The sequence below is a fragment of the Paroedura picta genome, chromosome 10 (genome assembly GCF_049243985.1).
Source record: "Paroedura picta isolate Pp20150507F chromosome 10, Ppicta_v3.0, whole genome shotgun sequence".
Lineage (NCBI taxonomy): Eukaryota > Metazoa > Chordata > Lepidosauria > Squamata > Gekkonidae > Paroedura > Paroedura picta.
Window position 1 is genome coordinate 25,752,267 of NC_135378.1, and position 15,715 is coordinate 25,767,981.

The 15,715-nt window shown below is 44.5% G+C and overlaps 1 long non-coding RNA gene across 1 annotated transcript in view; it reads left to right on the top strand.

Moving 5' to 3' along the window:
- The first annotated feature begins 4,724 nt into the window (after window positions 1–4,724).
- Window positions 4,725–15,715, top strand: part of LOC143819751 (uncharacterized) — a 29,281-nt gene continuing 18,290 nt past the window's right edge. Inside the window, exons 1-2 of the long non-coding RNA XR_013225081.1 lie at window positions 4,725–4,766; window positions 6,400–6,455. This is a non-coding gene — a long non-coding RNA (uncharacterized LOC143819751). The remainder of the gene's footprint in view (window positions 4,767–6,399; window positions 6,456–15,715) is intronic.

The window sequence follows — 15,715 nt, forward strand, 5'->3', positions numbered from 1 at the left end:
TGTCAAAATAAAATAGCCAATCAGTGGAATGCTGACATATGACATCACTTCTGGTGCAAAACTGGTGACATCATCATGCCAGATTCACCCAACACTCTTATTGTGATGATGTCACTTCTTGTTGTGTGCAGGAAATGATGTTACACACCTGCCTGATGCAAAAGAAATTACTCTTTCCCCTCAAATGCTCCTGCTGCTGCCAGCTACAGCAGGCAACCCTTTTCATAAATCTTACCCCTTAATCACAAATCAATTTCTGCATAGACAATAAACTCCTATTTACTTGGAAGTAAGCCCCACTGTGTTCTAACAGCTTGTTCCTAAATATCTATCGAATGGCAGTTTTAGCTAGTTTAGTGTAGTGGTAAAGAGATGTGGACTGTAGCCTGGAGAATCTGATTTGATTCCCCATTTCTCCACATGCAGCCAGCTTGGTGACCTTGGGCCAGTCACAGTTCTTTCAGAGCTCTCTCAGCCCCACCTACCTCACAGGGTACATGTTGTAGAGAGCAGAATGGGAAAGTATTTGTAAGCTGCTTTGGGACTCCGTCGGGTATTGAAAAACAGGGTATAAAAAGCCAGCTTGCCTTCTTAGCTGCTTCATGCAATACATTTAAACATATTTGCATCACAAGTAACATGTGCATGCAACAATCTAGTTTAATAAACAGCAGGTTACCGTGTCCGCCTGCAATCAGCAGACTGTTTCTTCCAGCAATGATCTCCTCTTGTGTGCACAGTGTTCAGGGCAGCAGAGATGAAGATGGCCCCCAGCTTTAAATAAGCAATTCCTCCCATAGCATACAAGTTTTTTGGAGGGAATAAACACAGCCACCTGCCCTGGCCTCAGCTATTGTTCTGGGAGGAAAAGACCAGGAAACAGGAAATAAGAGTTCAGCCTGGGGTTAAAAAAAAAAATTAAAACATCCTCAACAAGCTAAGGACAAGGACTCTCCGTTCTGCTAGAAGCCAAGGAATCCTTTTGTCAAGCCCGGCTGATATTGGCACAGTTGTCTCCAACAAAAGCTGTCATGCTGCAATTAGCGTAATTAAAGAGAAGCCATTCATAGTCCCTTTGGGTGGGGCCTTTCTAAATCATTGCCCTGATCAAGTGAGATGCCAGCACCCAATACAGAATCCACAGAAAGACAAAACATTAATTTACATTTTGAAACGTTTCATCCTGGAAAAGTAAAATCGGAGTCCAGTAGCACCTTTAAGAGCAACAAAGATTTATTCAAGGCGTGAGCTTTCGAGTCATCCTGGAAACACATGGTCTAGTGTATGTTCCTGGATAATGCCTTGGTTTGGTTCCAGGGACAGTCCTCAAATGTGCCCTGCTGGCCCTTATTGTTGGTCATTTGGCCTGGGGTTCTTAGATGGGTTGGGCCCTAGAACATCTCCTGCTCCATCTGTACCTTCAGCATATGGCTGCCAGCTCCAGACTGGAGAAATTCCCAGAGATTGGAAGGTAGAACTCGGGGGTGGAGGGATTTGGGGGGAGGGGGGAGAATGTCAGTGGGAGTATTATGCCATAGAAGCAAAAGCAGGCATTTTCTCAAGGTGAACTCATCTGGCGATCAGTCGTAATCCTGAGGGGCTTTTTGCACGCCTTCAAAATCGCACAATGGTTGCCAATTGGAAACGCTATTGATTTGCCATAACGCACGACGTCGTAGACAATCTGCCACACACCTGAAACCAATCTGCAAAAAGCGCTTCCTTGTAGCGCTTTCAGGGGAATCCCAAAAAGTGGATTCACCCTCCGGAAAGCGCTACACTCTTGCAACCAATCTGCAACACTAGCGAAAAAGACCTGTGCGTTAACATTGTTGCGGTTTCTTCAAAGTCGCTCCTCCTGAGGCTGTCCTCCAAACTTCCGGCGAAGCGATCGCCATTTTTTTTTCTCCGAGCGAGCGGGGATAAACGCACCAGCGAGCCTCTTTCTGTTTAGAGGCTTCCCTGACTTCAGTCCTTCACCTTTAGTCACTAAGCACAAACCACATAAAAGCCCGTTTGCTGAAATAAAGTCCCTTTATTTTTTACACATTAATTCAGCTGAAAATCGGGCCCGTGAGAGGGGGGGGGGGGATTTTTTTTTTATCACTCGACGCAGCGTGGCAACGATCATACGATCAAACGACAGCTCACATTAGGCAGCTGGATGGGTCTCTCCGTTGCAACGAATCTACACAGATTCGTTACAATGGGTCTGTTTTTTTTAAAAAAAAAACCTTTCTTAAAGGGAAAGGGGCTGTTTGGGAGCATGCTAACGGCTGCCCATTGGCTGCTTGACGGCCAGGGGCGGGACGAGCTTGGCAATAGCGCTTCCTTTTCTGCCGAGACCGGAAGCTGTGGGAAACGCTACAAAACGCAACTGGATTCCACTACAAAGGCAGGTATGCATAACGATGAATTCCACTATTTTAAATGGCGATTTTTCATTCAGTGACCAATTTGCAACAAAGATCCCGGTGCGTAAAGCCCCTGAGAGATCTTCATGTCTGACCCTACCTCACATGGAAGCACATGGTTGAGTGTAGAGCATCTGGAGGAGCACAGGTTGTCTACCCCTGGTGCAGAGGACCAGGGGATAGCTGATCCATATGCAAGAAGGTCCCATTTTTTAAAAAGGAGGCTTGCTCCAAGCTGCCTTAAGTTTTCTTCCAGAATTCACTTCCCTTTCCGGCTCTCAAACTACATGTCAACGGGGTCATCTTCAAGCAGTTCGAGTTTTCCCCAGAGAAGGTGTTTTAATACAGAAAAAGCACGCAAATTACTTTTCTTGTTGGGTGGTAGGTGCATCTATTTGGTGGCAGCTGTGCACACTAACGAATATGTAACATCTGTAAGTGCATCTGTAGCACATCTGCAACTTAAACTCATGGTTGCAAGTGCTGTCCTCTGCTGCCAACAGGAACCACTCCCTGCTCTCGCTGACAACTTTTCAAAAATTTAAAAAGAGAGCAATCACTTCTCCCCTCAACTTCCTCTGCTCTAGACTGAACATTCCCAAGTTCCTCAGCTTTTCCTCATAGGGCTTGGTCTCCAGGCCCTAGGAAATTTGTTATATTTGAAATTGCCCTATCTTTTGGGAGGATTGTATGGCTCTCTTGATGGGGCTGTCTAATAGTCTCATATAACAATAAAATCAGAGTCCAGTGGCACCTTTAAGACCCACAAAGATTTATTCAAGGCGTGAGCTTTCAAGGGCCAGCACTCTTCCTCAGATTAAGAACTGACCATCATAACAGTAGGAATATATAAGCAAAATTTAATCCTGTTGCATTAGTAAACAGTGTCACAGCATCCAAACACAGCATCCAAACATCAAACCCCTTGAACCCATTTGTAGTTCACAAAGACATGTCAGAAATAAAACTGTCAAAGCCACTGATCCACGGCTCACACGGTCACGGATCACTGGCTTTGACAGTTTCATTTCTGATATGTCTTTGTGAACTACAAATGGGTTCGAGGGGTTTGATTGGCTGGTTTGGCAGGGAGCTATCATGTGGCTGTGCTTGGATGCTGTGACACAGTTTACTAATGCAACAGGATTAACTTTTGCTTATATATTCCTACTGTTATGATGGTCAGTTCTTAGTCTGATGAAGAGGGCTTGCACTTGAAAGCTCACGCCTGGAATAAACCTTTTTTGGTCTTAAAGGTGCTACTGGACTCTGATTTTATTGTGCTACTTCAGACCAACATGGCTACTCATGTTCAGACCAACACGGCTACTTCATATAGAAGAAGAAGAAGAAGAAGAAGAGTTGGTTCTTATATGCCGCTTTCCCTACCCAAAGGAATTTCAAAGCTGCTTACAGTCGCCTTCCCTTTCTTCTCCCCACAACACACACCCTGTGGGGTGGGTGAGGCTGAGAGAGCGCTGATATCACTGCCATGGTCAGAAATGTTTTATCAGTGGCGAGCCCAAGGTCACCCAACTGGCTGCATGTGGGGGAGTGCAGAATCGAACCCGGCATGCCAGATTAGAAGTCCGCACTCCTAACCACTACACCAAACTGGCTGATATAACATCAGTAGATGAGGGAACGAGAGAACGAATGCTGCTTGAAGAGCAATTGTGATCTTCCGCCTTCAGATTCTCTCCTTCTCACTAATATCTGTGGCCTGCTGTCATTCCCTGGGCCCTTTCTTTCCTGGTCCTTTCTCCACATCCTCTTTTCTCCTCTTCCTCCAGTCTTCCCTCATTTATCGCCTCATTCCTGAAGAGGTGTGATAGATCATGATGTGATCTGCTGAACTGGTCACAGGCAAAGGTTTCACCACCATCCCCAGACATTTCTGCACTTTGGAATATCAGTTGGATTTTTTTTTATTATTATTATCCAGTCTTGCAGTACATATGAAACAAAAAGTTTAGTTTTCTTTAGACAGCTGTTTCTGGGATAGGACGCCTCTCTTTAATCTTTGTAAAATGACAGTTACCCAAATAAAACACTGAGGGTGGTGTAATATGTCTGCTGAAAGCAGGGAAGGTTCACATGTGTCTGAAAGTGAATATTCCCTGAGGGGGAGATGGGCAAGCAGAAGGAATGAGCATAGAGACAAGAAGCAAGGTAACAGCCAGAGATTGTCCACGTCAAAAGGTTTATCTGCAAAACGGTCATTCAGCAACTGGTGTTATGCAACAGGAATGCCACTCACGAGGTGTTTGCTGTCTCTTTTTGACCTGCAGAAATGGTGCCGATGCCAGCCAAATAGCTGAGGCCAGCAGACTTCCTGAATGCCAGCTTAAGGTCAGTGGAGACCTACAATGTGACGAAGCACAATACCCACCGCTATGCACATGGGTATGCTGCAGGGTCACCCGCGTGAGCAATGCCTATGAAATTGTGTCAAAGGGGAAATAGAAGATCTGACCCCTTGTATATTGAACTGTAACTTCTATGTGGAATCTAGAACCAAATGTCTTAGTAGATTATTCCCGATGGCCCCTGGCATTCCAGATTCCAAGAAGGCGGTTCTTCTATTGTCTGATAATAATCCATACGTTTCTCATAAGGTCACACCGTTTGCTCTGGCTGCCAGCCAGGTAAGATCTAAGGTGAGGGGCAAAGGCGGCTGCTGATGATCTGAGGGGCTCTGTTTTATGGATTCCAGTGTAGGCGCGAATATCTAGTGATCTGCTTTTATTACTTATGGTTGTCTTTTTGTATTTTGTAAAGGCCTAAAAGGTTAAGGTAAAGGTTTCCCCTGTGCAAGCACCAAATCATGTCAGACCCTTGGGGTGAGGTCCTCTAGCATTTTCCTGACAGACTCAATACGGGGTGGTTTGCCAGTGCCTTCCCCAGTCATTACCGTTTACCCCCCAGCAAGCTGGGTACTCATTTTACCGACCTCGGAAGGATGGAAGGCTGAGTCAACCTTGAGCGGGCTGCTGGGACTGAACTTCCAGCCTCATGGTCAGAGCTTCAGACTGCATGTCGGGTGCCTTACCACCCTGCGCCACAAGAGGCTCTTCTAAAGGCCTATGGTTGTACAATAAATTGGATTCTGATTCTTTGATGAAGCAAATTGTCTAATTTTGAAGTATGGATGTTGGTTCAAGGTTTTTTGGGGGGGGGGATCATATTAAATGGATCCATTACTCGCTCACCAAAGTCCTCTGGTGGCTCATTGTTTTGTGTTATACAGAAACCAAATACAGTAGTTTCATTAGGGGGTAGCCCCACTTTTATGTACGCACTACAAAGGTGGTGGCAGCTTTCCCTCCAACTGCTCTGGCCTTTCATGAGGGTGAAATTCCTTTTCTAAAACATTCTGTTCCTTTCTGGCTTGTTAAGCTCCTGTAGAGCTATTTCTAGTTATACTGGTTATGGGTAGCAGCTCTAAGAGCCCCAGACTAGCCCCATCTTGTTAGAGCTCAGAAGCTGAGTAGGGTCGGTTCTCGGTTGGGAGGTTGCCAAGAGAAATGGGGCCTGCAATGCTGAGGGAGGACATGGCAAACCACCCCTGCTCATCTTTTGCCATGAACATCCTCAGAGGTGGGACTTGATGGAGTTGGGACTTGATGGATGATTAGATTGTGACTTAGCTGCACACTTTCTGTTTCCACTAGTCTGGATCCAACAGTCCATGCATGGAAGGCATACAGAGTTTTCCTCTGCATTCCTGCAGCCCCTTCCACCCCAGGAAAGACTGCTCCTGTTGGTGGATCATGTTGTGGAAGGAGATGGTGGGAAAGGAAGTTGGTATTTCCCTCTACAATGGTTGAGGGCAGGTATAGGAGAATTCCCTGCAATGAAAGAATTTGCAGGTATTGCCATACAGAACCAGATGCATTTTGCCATATTATTTTGCGATGTGAGATGTATAACAACCAACGTTCTGATCTGATCTCCCCACTTTTACCTTTTCCTAATGTCACAGATGCCAGTTCTCTTGAATTGCTGCTTACTGATAATTGCTCGGAGACCACTGAACAGGTAGCCACGTTTTTATCTATAGTTATGACCCACAGGATAAAGCAGTAAATGTCACTGGCTTTTTCTTTTTGTATTTGCTGCTCCCTTGTCTGCTGTAATTTTTTACAGCTTTATACATCTGTATTACAGAACTAGTTTGTATACTGTTTTATGTTTTGGATGCCATTAAAGGATTTTGTATTGTATTGTTTGGTGGTCAAGAGGATGATTGACTTCTTTCTCTGAGGCATTAGACTTGTGGAAAGGGAAAGATTGGTCTCACCGGCTCGTCCTTTCATCTGTCAGCCCTCCAACATACTGTTTCTGCACAAAGGCATTAAACTTGCACCACCTCCTGCTTGAAAATGCGCATTTGTTTCTCCCTGATGTAAAGCACGATAAGGAGTGGCAAATCCAGTTTTGGCAATTTCACTAATCATGTGGCAAATCTGGCCAAAACTCGCACCAGTCCCTGGACAGCCTCAGGTTGCTGATGATGTCTTGCGGAATCAGCACTAAAACCCATCAGGAGCTAGAGGCTGTTCAGGGGCAAATTCCGCATGCGGAAACAGTCTTGTGGTCTTTCCTCTGAATGGTGCCAGTGTGAAGAGCAGTGGCTTCTAATCTGGTGAGCTGGGTTTGATTCCCCACTTCTCTACATGCAGCTAGCTGGGTGACTTTGGTTTCTGACCAAGCAATCTTGTCAGAGCTCTCTCAGCCTCAGCTATCTCACAGGGTGTCCGCTGTGAGGAGAGGAAGGGAAGGCGATTGTAAGCCAATTTGGGACTCCTTTGGGCAGTGAAAATACGGGGTATAAAAACCAACTCTTCTTCTTCCAGTTCCTACAACCCCGGGAACAAATGGTTGCAGGAATGAAAAGGAATGCAGAAAAACTCGGTGTTCCATGCAGAAAATGGCTTGCTAGGCACCACTTTTCTCTGGCGGCTTGCAATGAGGGAGCACTGAATAATATGTCAACACTTCTTTCCTAAGTGAATGCTATGGTATTATTCTCGAAAGAAGCAGCTTGAGTTTAGAGGTCATATGGGAAGCAACAAAGTCTCCTGTTCAGTCCTCTCTGCCTAAAACTCCATATGACTGCAATGAAATTGTTCAATTGGCAAATGTGCAAAAGTATTCCAAGGTGTGGGCAGTGATGCACACTTCAGCTTTAAATCAACACAAGCAATCCATTCAGAGGAGCAGCTTGGTGTAGTAAAGAGCGGCAGCCTCTAATCTAGAGAACCGGGTCAGATTCCCCATTCCTCCACATGCAGCCAATGGGGGGACCTTTGGCCAGTCATAGTTCTCAGAGCTCTCTCAGCACCACCTACCTCACAGGGTGTCTGATGTGGGGAGGGGAAGGGAAGATGATCATAAACTACTTCGAGACTCCTTAGGGTAGAGAAAGCATGGAACAAAAATCCAGCTCTTCTTCTTCTCCAGATGTATCTCTGATTTATATCACAGGTTCCCAGTCCACGGATCTCCTTCCCCAGTCATTACCGGATACTTCCAGATAGATATAGATTACCTTTAATGGCATAAAAACACAAACATTTACAGGTAGCAACAGTTCAAGTAAACACACAAAGTGTACACAGAAAGCCGAATACACATCCTAAGATTTTGACAAACCCAGAAAGTTAAAGCTTAACGTTGCACAAAGTACATTTGCAACCTTGGAAAATTGGACATGGTTCTTCTCACTAAGCAGGACTTTGATGATTGAGATAAGAGAAAAATGAAATCAGCAGGCCAAAATGATAAGTCTCACAGCCACTCTGTAATCCATTTAACAGGCCTCAAGATAGAGAGCTTAAAGCTGAGAGATATGTCTTATAATTGATATATTACTGTTAAATGGATTACAGACTCTGCAGTAGCAATAATTGAAGAAGTATTTGAAAACGGGAAAAATATACCTAGGAGCCCGTTCTGATTGCCCAGAAATTATATGATTTATACACCGAACAAGAGTGGCTGTGAGACTTATCATTTTGGCCTGCTGATTTCGTTTTTCTCTTATCTGTAACATTGGGAAATCAACGGTGTAGTTCCTTTCATTGGACTTTGATGATTTGCAATTCATTTCTGCAAATCAGCTCTAGTTTGGCTATATGGTCCTGCATCAGGGTACACTGACTAGAGAGGACCGGGCAGACCAAAATAATGTTCAGGAGGATGTCTAGGACACCACAAGCGTGCAGGCAGAGTCTCTCTGATATTGGAATTTGACAAAACCTGCCTCAAGTCACACTCGAAGGAAAGATATTTAGTCTTTCCAAAAGCAAGGCCTTCCTTGCTTGAAAAGAGTCCAAGGAAGATGGGTTAGAAGGGAGAGCTTTGTAGGGTACTTCTAGGAGAGAAGAAAGATTTTGTCAAAATGCTGTCAGTAGGTTGATTTGCAAAGTGACTTCACTGCATTGAACCCAAAGAAATGCTTTCCTGTCTGGGGTCAAGCCCTGCGAAGAAACTAGCTGTAAAGTATGCTGATTGGCTGGCTCTTCTGAGGTCACAGAAAGGACTATCCCACTCGATCCCCTGAGCAGTTTTGTACTTTTATTGCAAGTGTATTTTAAAAAGCAATTACTAAAGCAACAGATGAATCGATCAAAAAAACTATGAGGCAGTACTTACAAAACATTTGAAAGGTGGGCTGCCTGGCTGTAACAAGGGTGTGGAGGCAAAAGAAGACAGAGCTGACACAGTAGTAAGTGCACGGGTGGGTTTGTTGGTCAGATGGCAAAGTCACTTTTCTTTGAAGAAGAGCTGGTATGTTGTATCCCGCTTTTCACTACCCCAAGGAGTCTCAAAGCAGCTTACAATCATCTTTCCTTCCTCTCCCCACAGCGGACATCCTGGGAGGTAGGTTTGGCTGAGAGAGCTCTGAGAGAACTGTGACTGGCCCAAGGTCACCCAGCTGGCTCCATGTGGAAGAGGTGTGGGGAATCAAACCTGGTTCTCCAGATTAGGGGCTGCTGCTCTTAACTGCTACACCAAGTTGGCTCTCAAGTAGCCCTTTGCCTCACTCCAGGTACACATGGGCTGGTTAGGGAGGGATGACACTACATTAACGCATATATTGTTCAAGCTTCTAGCGGGATGGCACACAGGGCATAGAGTAGTCATTTGGCTCTTTTGGCTAATGTAATTGCAAATTTGGCTCTCAGCAAGCCACAGAAAGAGTGCTATGGTTTTAGCCTCTTTTACCTCCTGAATAAGAGCCTCTTGTGGCGCAGAGTGGTAAGGCAGCAGACATGCAGTCTGAAAGCTCTGCCCGTAAGGCTGGGAGTTCAATCCCAGCAGCCGACTCAAGGTTGACTCAGCCTTCCATCCTTCCGAGGTCGGTAAAATTAGTATCCAGCTTGCTGGGGGGTAAACGGTCATGACTGGGGAAGGCACTGGCAAACCACCCCGTATTGAGTCTGCCATGAAAATGCTAGAGGGCATCACCCCAAGGGTCAGACATGACCCAGTGCTTGCACAGGGGATACCTTTACCTTTACCTTTCCCTCCTGATAGATGAATGCACAATGTCAGGCTGCATTTGGGATTGGTATGACAGCATATCCCCCCCCCCCTTTGTGATGTGTGGACGTTGCTTTCTATTTCCATTTCCATTTTTCTATTTCTATAACCTATCCTTTCAGAAGTTTTCATATCTTTCTGCAAACCTAGGGATCACTCTAGATTTACAGAAACATACACCTGTAGCATCACAGAAACACGCCTCAACTCTGTAGCTTGCATGTCATGCACTATTTATTATCCACAGAGGCGGCTTGCTTTGAAAGATTTCCTAACCGGTGGATTGCAGGACTGCCCTTTAAAAATTAAAGTGAGGATCCAGTCACAGACCTCCAGGCGTCCTGTCAGTTGTGCCCCTGAGTTTCCTCTGAGAAATTGCTCAAGATGACCAAAAGATTGTTGAATTGGAAGTCCCGCGTCCTATATAAGAACCATCCATCAACATTCCAAACAGTTGTCTGCGTTCGTGTCATGGCTCTTCTTATATCAGGACAGAAAGGTTACAAAATAAGCATGCTATTAAAACCATTGATTGACATGGGTGCCAGATAAGATTATGCAAAAGAAAACTGTAGCCAATCAGGATGCAATATTCATGGGAATAATCAAATCAATAATCAAATCAATTTTTATTTACGGTCATTCAGACCCAAATTAAAATACAAGCAATTAAAAACTAAGACACTTTAAAAAGAGAAAAAACAGTAATTGTACTATAAATTTTTTAAAAGATCTGACAACATAAAAACTTTAAGATGTTACATTTAATATTTAAAACATATTAGTTTAAGTTGTCAGTGACAAATGACTCTTTGTACTTTTGAAATTGGATCAGAGAGAAATTTTCTGAGCCACATACATAGTGCGCAATTTCATGGCGGCAGTGCAAAATTTAGCTGTGCAGAGAGTTATTTGCTATTAAAACCATACATTGACATGGGTGCCAGATATCATTATGCAAAAGAAAACTGTAGCCAATCAGAATGCAATATTCATGGGAATATACATTTGCTGACATACCGAATCAATGTAATGACCTCTTGGCAAACGGCTCCTTTTGTCCCACAAACAACAAGGATGATACGCAGCGTCAAACATTAAGCACAAGAGCGAAATGCAACACTGCATTAGGCCAGTTCCAAATTCATTTTTATTAGGCACTGTAACAAGACACATATTTATCTATTAAGCAGAGATGTATTCCCCAAACTGAACATGACATGATCTCAATCGTCTCCTCAGTGTTTCTATTACAAAATCCTTGAGTGCTGCAAATGTTGATAAAGAATGGCCTCCAAATCAAAAAGGTTCGAAAGACGGAACTCTGGGTTAAAGTCTGCTTAGATGAATCTTTGTCAGTCTGCTAATTTTTCTTGCCACTTATATATATATATATATATATATATATATATATATATATATATATATATATATATATATATATATATATATATATATATATATATATATATATATATATATATATATATATATAATGTTGACCCGCTTGGCCACTCCTTCCAAATCAGCCAATGATAGACCTGGAGGGAGTGTGAAGGGGAGGAGCCCCAGATAGGTGTGTTCACAGCTCTGCTTTCCAACCATATTCTGCAGATTGTAACAATTCTGGGGTTTCTCAAGGCCTGAAGAATGTTCCAGGGGTTTCTCAATGGTAAAAAGGCTGAGAAAGGCTGCTGTGAACAATCGGTATCATAATAACAAAGTACATTTTTACCTTAGTGGGATTCAAATTTTAGAACTTTACAACTGGAGAAATCCTTGGGCCTTTTCGCACGGGGATCTTTGTTGCAAATTGTTTGCGGAATGAAAAATCGCCATTTAAAATAGTGGAATTCGTCGTTATGCATACCTGCCTTTGTAGTGGAATCAGTTGCGTTTTTTAGCGTTTCCCACAGGCTTCCGGTCTCGGCAGAAATCGCTAGAAAGGAAGCGCTATTGCCAAGCTCATCCCGCCCCTGGCCGTCAAGCAGCCAATGGGCAGCCGTTAGCATGCTCCCAAACAGCCCCTTTCCCTTTAAGAAAGGTTTTTTTAAAAAAAAAACAGACCCATAGCAACGAATCTAGGTAGATTCGTTGCAACGGAGAGACCCATCCAGCTGCCTAATGTGAGCTGTCGTTTGATTGTATGATCGTTGGCACGCTGCCTCGAGTGATAAAAAAAAAATCCCCCCCCCTCTCACGGGCCCGATTTTCGGCTCAATTAATGTGTAAAAAATAAAGGGACTTTATTTCAGCAAACAGGCTTTTATGTGGTTTGTGCTTAGTGACTAAAGGTGAAGGACTGAAGCCAGGGAAGCCTCTAAACAGAAAGAGGCTCGCTGGTGCGTTTATCCCCGCTCGCTCGGAGAAAAAAAAATGGCGATCGCTTCGCCGGAAGTTTGGAGGACAGGCTCAGGAGGAGGGACTTTGAAGAACCCGCAACAATGGTAACGCACAGGTCTTTAGCGCTAGTGTTGCAGATTGGTTGCAGGAGTGTATCGCTATCCGGAGGGTGAATCCACTTTTCTGGATTCCCCTGAAAGCGCTACAACGAAGCGCTTTTTGCTGATTGGTTTCAGGAGTGTTGCAGATTGTCTGCGACGTCGTGCGTTAAGGCAAATTAGTAGCGTTTTCAATTAGCAACCATTGTGCTATTTTGAAGCCGTGCAAAATGGCCCCTTCTCTTCTTCACAGGCTGATGAATCTCCTAAGTCACATACTAGTCTTATAAGCTGTTTGTCCATCTATTGTTCACAGCTGTGGTTGGTGCAGGGATTCCCAGCCAGGGGTCTGTGGACTCCCAGTGGTCCTTGGGAGCTCCAGAGGGGACCTTTCCCCTCCTGCCTTAATGGACTCAGCCACAAGCTTGGGAACCAGCCGCTTACATTGCTCCCCCCCCCCCCAAGTGTGAGAGTTCTCTCATGGTCTCTGTGCCTGGAAGGGGGTAGAGCCTGCATCCTATTTCCACTTTAAACCACTTTCTGTCTCTCTTCCCTCGGTACGCCTGTTAATGTGGGTGGTGATATAACTTCTAGTGATGTATCACTTCCTGGGGCATAGCATGGACTCAGGCCCTCAGTTGCCTCCCTTTTTTGCCCTGAGACACAATGAGGTGTAAGTCGGGGTTGTGCTTTCCCCACCCTTGCCACCTCCACCCCCAAGCGTCACTTCCACCAGCTCCTGCTGCTACCTCCCTGGCTTCTGCTGCCGCCATTTTTAAGAAGCTGTTGTGTTATGCCCCAGGCCACCCTGCAGCACGGCAGAGCCTCCCCAACCTAGAGAAGCATGGTCAGGGCTGGATTTACATGAAAAGAGGCCCTAGGCTATTCCACTTATGTGGCCCTTTCACCTCCCATTTTTAAGTTTGTAAATTACATGAGAGATAATAAAATACATCATTACTGTGATATATATCAATATGTTAACTGAAACATGTTGTGATTGGTACTAACCTTTATACAAAATGTGGAATATAGGCCCCTCTTGATCTTGAGGCCCTAGGCTGAAGCCTAGTTAGCCTATAGGAAAATCCGGCCCTGAGCATGGTGCAGTGGTTAAGAGTGGGTGTTTGGAGAACCGGGTTTGATTCCCCCACTCATCCCCCCTGTGCAGTCAGCTGGGTCACCTTGGGCCAGTCACAATGAGGGTGAGGGAGACAGAGAAAAAGCTCTGTGTGAAAGAAGCCTTCCTCTTTGCAGGTAGGCGTAAAATGCAATAATCCAGTCTTTGTTCTTTTCCGTTTACACCTACACTTCCGCCTATCGTCATCCCCCAGCTCTCATGTTACTGATCATCGGCAACCTCTTGCAAAATGTAAGGGGTACTTCCCCACTTTTACTGCTCCAGGAGTTCTTTCTTAGCAAGATGATTCAGACTTTGCAGTGGCATTTATCCATGATGATCAAGAGCTGAGTAGTTGAGAATATGAAAATGGATATCTTGCTGTCTTGCTAATAACGATCTGAGATTGTGCAGGCATGTCTTGTTATCTGCTGGCAGATCTATTCTCTTCCTCACCTCCCCCCCCCCCCACACACACACACTCAGAGACTGTTTCCACACAATAGAATATTACCCCTGGAAAGAACGATTTGCTCTATATATAGTACTATGTGTAAGCTGATTAGAAATCTGGGTGTTTTCTTGCTGTTTCTAAAAATTCATTTCAAGATTGCATTAGTCATACAAATAATCTGTTTTGCCAAAGCTCGGCTGAACTCCAAGTAGCCAATCATCATCTCAGGAATAGAAAACAAGATTGAGTACTGGATGGAGGCAGGGCCCTGTCCCCAAAACAAGACCGCTCCTGCCCCCACCTCCGGCACTGAGATTGCTCCAGAAATTGGCCTGGTCTGCCACACCCACTAATCATTTGAGCACAATCACTTAATTAAACTTGGTCATAATAAATGGGCCCATTATACCCAAGGAGGAGTTTTTCTTAGCCCTTACTTTTTTTCTCCCAGGCATAAACATGTAATACTCACCTAGCTATCTTTACACTTTTCTCATGTCTCGGCTTCCATTTTGACATAAACTAGCTTGGGCCTGTTTCCAGAGGCCTAAACCCCTAGTAGAAAGTGTTGTAACTTATGGAGACCCTGTTTGGATTTTCAGAGTAAGAGACAAAGAGATTAAGAAGGTGACATGATAGAGGTTTATAAAATTATGCATAGGGTGAACAGAGATGACAAAGAGAAAATGTTCTCCCTCTGCAAAAACACTAGAACTCGAAGTTCTTGGCTGGCAACCTAGAGCCAGTTGCTGGTCAGTTCACACACATAAGCATCACCAGATACTCAGAGGAAGATACTGTGGGACCTCCAAGTCTGAAGGCGCATTGTGTGCCTAGCAGCACAGAACCCGCTCAGTAACAGTGGGGATGAGTGCTTGCAGGAGCAGGACTGAGGCAGCCAGCAATTGCATGATGCAATACAGGTGTTTAGTATCCTGGTACTTAAAAGCAGCCAGAAGGGAGTGGCTGTGTGGACTTGTTTGCTAGTTGGTTTGCTTTCTTTGTTTCTGACCCTGGTCTGGGCCTTTATAATCTTGTTTTTGGATTTCCCTGTGAACTTGAAGCTGTACATGTTGTCTAACTTGTGCCTGAACCTTGGAACTGTATTTTGATTCCTGATCCTGGAATTGTGTAACAAACATCGATGTCTAAGAACTGCCTCTGTATGCCAGTAAGCAGAACAGCTGCTTTTCTGTTGAACTTTTGAATTATTTTTTTCTATTCAGGTATTTACATTTGTTCATTACAATTTTACTTTTTCTCAGTCAGCATTAAGCTGCCCTTCTCCACAGCATCAATAATCTAGAATCACTCTCAACCGAACTAGCAGTTGTTTTCAATTGTCCCCCTCACCAATATTCTGTCAGCTCCCACTGGCCACTCTTAGAGAGAGGTAGAACTTAACCTGTCTGTGACAACACAAAATGAACCACATGACTTGCCCAACTATGGACAAAAGCTCTCTCTCTCCCTGAAATTGTGTATCCCTAGTTCCACCCTCTTGGCAGCCCTCCGCCCTCTACTTCAGGGTCAGTTCATCTTGTAGAAGAGTCATACAATACTTTTGTAAGATATGTAGATCTGTGTGTGTGTGCGTGTTTGAGTGTATTGTAATGTAATGTAGAGGGGGACAGGGTGCACTTCCTTCCTGGAAACTCCCTTAAACTGGGAGGGGGGGCCAAGCAGGTCAACATGACCAGATCTGATGAGATTGTGCATGCCAGGGCTATCTAGG